Source organism: Bison bison, unplaced genomic scaffold (genome assembly GCF_000754665.1).
Source record: "Bison bison bison isolate TAMUID 2011002044 unplaced genomic scaffold, Bison_UMD1.0 scf7180017864236, whole genome shotgun sequence".
Taxonomy (NCBI): domain Eukaryota; kingdom Metazoa; phylum Chordata; class Mammalia; order Artiodactyla; family Bovidae; genus Bison; species Bison bison.
In genome coordinates this window covers 4,758,113-4,764,112 of record NW_011494808.1, presented here as the reverse complement: position 1 = coordinate 4,764,112, position 6,000 = coordinate 4,758,113, and positions in this window count along the sequence as shown.

Sequence of the window (6,000 nt, the reverse complement as noted above, 5' to 3'; positions counted from 1 at the left end):
TTGGTCATAACTTTTCTTCCAAGGAGTAAGCGTCTTTTAGTTTCATGGCTGCAGTCACCATCTGTAGTGATTTTGGAGCCCAGAAAAATAAAGTCTGATACTGTTTCCACTGTTTCCCCATCTATTTCCCATGAAGTGATGGGACCGGATACCATGATCTTTGTTTTCTGAATGTTGAGCTTTAAGCCAACTTTTTCACTCTCCTCTTTCACTTTCATCAAGAGGCTTTTTAGTTCCTCTTCACTTTCTGCCATAAGGGTGGTGTCATCTGCATATCTGAGCTTATTGATATTTCTCCCGGCAATCTGGATTCCAGCTTGTGCTTCATCCAGCCCAGCGTTTCTCATGATGTACTCTGCATATAAGTTAAATAAGCAGGGTGACAATATACAGCCTTGACGAACTCCTTTTCCTATTTGGAACCAGTCTGTTGTTCCATGTCCAGTTCTAACTCTTGCTTTCTGACCTGCATACAAATTTCTCAAGAGGCAGATCAGGTGGTCTGGTATTCCCATCTCTTTCAGAATTTTCCACAGTTTATTGTGATCCACACAGTCAAAGGCTTTGGCATAGTCAATAAAGCAGAAATAGATGTTTTTCTGGAACTCTCTTGCTTTTTCCATGATCCAGCAGATGTTGGCAATTTGATCTCTGGTTCCTCTGCCTTTTCGAAAACCAGCTTGAACATCAGGAAGTTCACGGTTCACATATTGCTGAAGCCTGGCTTGGAGAATTTTGAGCATTACTTTACTAGGGTGTGAGATGAGTGCAATTGTGCGGTAGTTTGAGCATTCTTTGGCACTGTGATCCATTATTAACTGAAGCTCGTAGTTCTTTAAATTCCCTGGTTTTGTTGTTGTTTTCCTGTTTTCTCATTCTCATAGAGCGGTCACTTTCTCTCCCAGGGTCCCACAGAACACTGATGTTATGTTCCTTAGGCGCCTCTTGGCTGTGGTTATTTCTCGGACTGTTTAGATGATCCTGAGAGTTTCAAGGAGCAGCGGTCACGTATTTTGTAGGATGCCCCACTACCTAAATTTGTCTGATGCTTTTACCGTGATGACCCTGGGCTTGTGGGTTGTTAGAAAGAAGGCAGAGGAATGCAGTGCCATTTTCAGCCATTCTGCCAAGTGTCCGCACCGTAGCATGATTGGCAGCCACCGGTGTTGGCCTTGAATGCCTGGCTGAGACAGTGTTCTTTAGGGTTTTCACTGTAAAGTTACCCTTATTTACTCTTCCCATGCTGTACATTTTGAAACAAATTCACTATGGGAAACCTATATCTAAGGGGTGAGGGTTTATGCTCCAGTTGTGTGATGATATAGATCTGCATAAAATATTTGGAATCCTTCTGTGTGGGAGCTTTGTCAATTCTCCCCCATCACTAATCTATTCAATAACTTATTTATGCCAATACAGAATCGTGTATATTTATTTTGGGATTCCCTGGTGCCTCAGTGGTTAAGAATCTGCCTGCAATGCAGGAGAAGTGGGTTCAATCCCTGGGTCGGGAAGATCCTCTGGAGAAGAAAATGGCAACCACTCCAGGATGCTTGCCTGGAGAATCCCATGGACAGAGGAGCCTGGCGGGCTACAGTCCATGGGGTCATGACAGTCAGACACAACTTAGTGAGTAAACCACCAACCACATATTTATTTTATACTTTGACTTAAAATCTGACGTTGATTGATTGAGTAAGTGAGTGCTCAAATTTTCATGGCGATTGGGAACTTCTATTTCCCTGCGGCATATTCCCATCCCAATGTGTAGGGGGTGTGTCCTTTTTCCTTGTCTTTCTTTCTTTTTTTCTTGGATTGCTTTCTTACTTTCTGGTGCTACAAGACGATAAGGTTCATCCTGTATATTTCCTCTTCCAGTTGTAGAATCAGTCATTTTTCCAAGTAACTGGTTTTTTTTCCCCTAAAAATTGAAGAATGGTATTAGAAACCAAGATCTAGGGTGTAGGTGTGTGTGTTGCTATTGTATCATTTCTTTTAGGCCCTCTCAGCTAGAGAAAAACAGGATGTGTTTATATTAATTCATGTATATACAGAAAACTATGAATATTCTTATATGTAAACAACTGTATCTATACAACACTAATCTGGAGTTCATACTGTTGTCTCCAGTTCTAATTCATTGCTTTTTGTGGCTCATCCTGGCTTCCTCTCCTATCTTGTCTGGAACCTCCCCCTCCAACAGTGAGAAAACTTGGCTCTCATCATCTGCTGTCCATTAATGGATTCTTCCGTTCCAGTATGCATGGCTGTACCAGAATCAACCTGCACCCCTACAGGAAATGACTTTAGCAACAAGGATACAGGTCTTACGTGCAATTCCTTCTGCCTTTAGTTTTACAAACTCAACTCGTTTCCAGAGATGCTTAGGTCAGCACTGTGAATGGAAGTTAGACATCCACAGGCCACCAGTGTTGCATGAGACAGGGATTCTGGGCAGGACCAAAGGCCATGAGAGGCAAGCTTCATACCCCGTTTGAGGAAGCTCTTGGCCAAAAGACAGAAACTTGATCTTGGGGTTCAAAGTCACAGGACCCCAAAGATCTTTCACAGAGATATGAAGAGGGTGACAGATAGAAGTTAGACTAGGTTCAGATGAAAAAGATGAAAAAAAAATCACCTTATATTATTGATATTAGACAGAATGATAGAAAAGGCTCATAATTGAAATAGCTTCAGAAAAACAAACAAACAAAAAGGAGTATAAAGTAACGTACAATGTCCAAGAATGTCTACAGAATCATATAGAGACAAATGCACATCTGGCCACTTCTGCTCACTAACTAGGTGACTTTGGACATGTTAGTTGTACTTCCCTATCCTAACTCTCAATCCTTGTAAAATCAGGATAACGATACTCATCTGGCAAGTTTGTTATGAGGGTGAAAAGAGAGAGAGAAAAAAAAATCTAGGTAAAACAACACAGCACCTTAATGATGGAGAAAATCAACAATCACCAAAATTTATTAAGTATTTATTATTTGCTAAACATTAAACCAGATGTGTTACCTGTAGTTTTTATTGTTAGTATATAACTGACCTATAAGTAGTATCAGAAGGTTATGGATTTTCCTTCTTACAAAGTCCTCAAATCTGAATAGTTTTCTTCTACTTTGTAGACTTTGTATAAAGCAACCTAAAAGCAAGAGAATAGGAAATGATTCTCCCCCAAGTCTTTGGCAGTGGCAGAATCCATGACACAGTGAGACATCCAGGGCAATGCTGGATACAAAATAAGAAGTGGAGAAGGATAGTGGCATTTGTATAATAGCCCAATCTTCTAAAATATAGCCTTCGATATCTAGCGCCTTTTGTCAGGCCAGAGAACTGTTTTATGAACTAGTTTCTTCTCAGAGTCAGGTATCTGCTGATTGCATCTCTTTAGAATAAGGGCTACATTTCTCAGTAACTGGTAATAATTTCTCTCAATGAAGAGGAAAGCAAATTGTCACTAAAAAAAAAAAAAAAAAAACCTGCGTAAATTGCAGGAGCGGTAATTACTCTTGCCCTTAGGCTCCTGGGGACACATGCTGTCTTATTATGGTAATTACCATGATTACATGCTATTTAATTGTGTATTTAGATCTCTACAGAAATTGCAGACATGTTTCAGCTTTGCTAGAGGAGCTTTCAATAAATATTCCTTATGAGAATAAGGAATACTCTTCCTTATGCTAGGTTAAATACCATATCTTACATTTACTTTCAATATATGATCATATCCTTGGGATTTTTCATGGGGAATATTGAATAGACACCCAGTCATCACTGTCACCATCTGGAAAGCCTTGTGGGATCATTTGGTCTAAGTCCTGACCTTTAGGACTAGGTTAGTCGAGAGAGGAAATAGAGGCCAGGCTAAATCCTTCTTCCTTACTGGGTGGAAAGAATTTGAAGCTAATGCCAGATTCCCGGTAGGTTCATATTATCTTTGTCTGATACAGCACAATAAGACTTTCCTGGTCAGCTAAAGTAACAGATAATTCCTGACTAGTCTGGGACCCAGGAGAGTCTGTGCCTAGAGCTTTGGCGACCTTCTGTCCCTTCAAAATGAAGACATAAGTTGCTGAAACCAGGTGAAGACAGAGGAATTCGGCAAGTTCCCGGTTCTGTAAGGGTCTTTCTTTCTCTGCCCAATGGAACTTTACTCCCCAAACTCAGAGAACCTTGGGGCTGAATGACAAGCGTCTACTGAGTGAATGGCAAGGGAGAATGAGGAACTCATTTAAGAACGTCATGACCAAACCTAGGAAAAGGCCGTATCCACTAGTCACTTACATCAGGGCCCTTCAGTCCTGAGTTGCCCTTTCAGATTACTGTTATCCTGTCAGGAGAACCCAACCACTCAGGTATATGACAGAGAACTTGACCTGGCTTTGGTCAAATTGACCAACAATTTCAGGACTTTTGCCTTAAAAGCCTCTCGTTATAAATTAGACAACCCCCCTAAGGTACCCTATATTTGTTCAGCGCATATCTTCCCTGGTGGCTCAGATGGTAAAGCATCTGCCTACAATGCAGGAGACATGCGTTCCGTTCCTGGGTCAGGAAGATCCCCTGTAGAAGGAAATGGCAAACCACTCCAGTACTCTTGCCTAGAAAATCCCATGGACAGAGGAGCCTGGTAGGCCAGCCCATGGGGTTGCAAAGAGTTGGACAAGACTGAGCGACTTCACTTTCTTTCAGGATGACCTGACCATAGCTGGGAGACCTGGATCTAACCCAGGCTCTGTCACTAACTGAATGCATCTGCTTCAAGAAGACGTGATCTTCCTGGAGTTCAAGTCCCTCATCTATGAAATAAGGTAATTAGACTAGATCAGTATTTTTCAGCATTGGGCATATTTGAATCACTTGGGAGGATTTTTTTTTAATATGATGGTCAGGCATTATCCTGGACTATTGAAATCAGACCCTCCGGGGCTACCACCATGTGTGTCAAGTTCCTTGGGTGATTCTGACTTCAGCCAGGGCTGAAGCCTGTAAGGCCGTGTTGTTCCTGAGTTCACACTGGGTGGATATTTTGTCACCCTGAGCTTTACACCACGTCGGAGATTTCCATCATCTCTGAACTTTCTCCTCTGTGGAAGGAAGAATTCTAAGGTGATTCTCAGTGATTTACATCCTTTTGTCAACTCCCCTTGGGTGCAGGTGGAACCTGTGCCTGGCGTCTGGCCAAGAGAACGCGGCAAAGGTGATGAGACAGTCATCTCTGTGATTAGGTCACATTTCATGCAGCAGATGGAACAGTGAGCGTCTCCCTCAGGCCTTGAAGGAAACTGCCATGTTGTAAGAAGGTCTCTGATACAGACTGAATGTATCAGAGACACCAGCCCCCCAATCATAAACTGACATCCAGCCCCCAGCATGATAGAATTTGGAGACGGGCCTTTGCTAGAATGTCAATACTGTCATGCATACATGTATGTATGCAATCTATGAACTGTAGCAATATTTTCCTGAACCTATCTCCTAATACAAAGGAAATATGGGCAAAAATAAATAAACGGGACATAATCAAACTCTAAAAGCTTTTGCACGGCAAAGAAAACCATTAACAAAATGAAAAGACAACCTACTAAATGAAAGACAATATTTGCAAATGATATTGCTAAAATGTCAATCCTACCAAGAGCCATCCATCTATAGATTTAGTGAAATCCCTATCAAGATTCCACTGGCAGTTTTTATAGAAGTAGAAAACCCTCCTAAAATTCATATGGAACCACAAAAAATCCCAAAGAGTCAAATAAATCCTGAGAAAGAAGAACAAAGCAGGAGGCATCACACTTCCTAATTTCAAGCTAAATCAGTATGGTACTGGCATAAAGGTAGATAAACAGACCAATGGAACAGAATTGAGAGTTCAGAAATAAACCCAACATAACATGGTCAACTGAAATTTGATGACAGCCGAGAATATGCAGAAAAGACTATCTCTTCAATAAGTGGTGCTGGGATAATTGGATATTTACATATAAA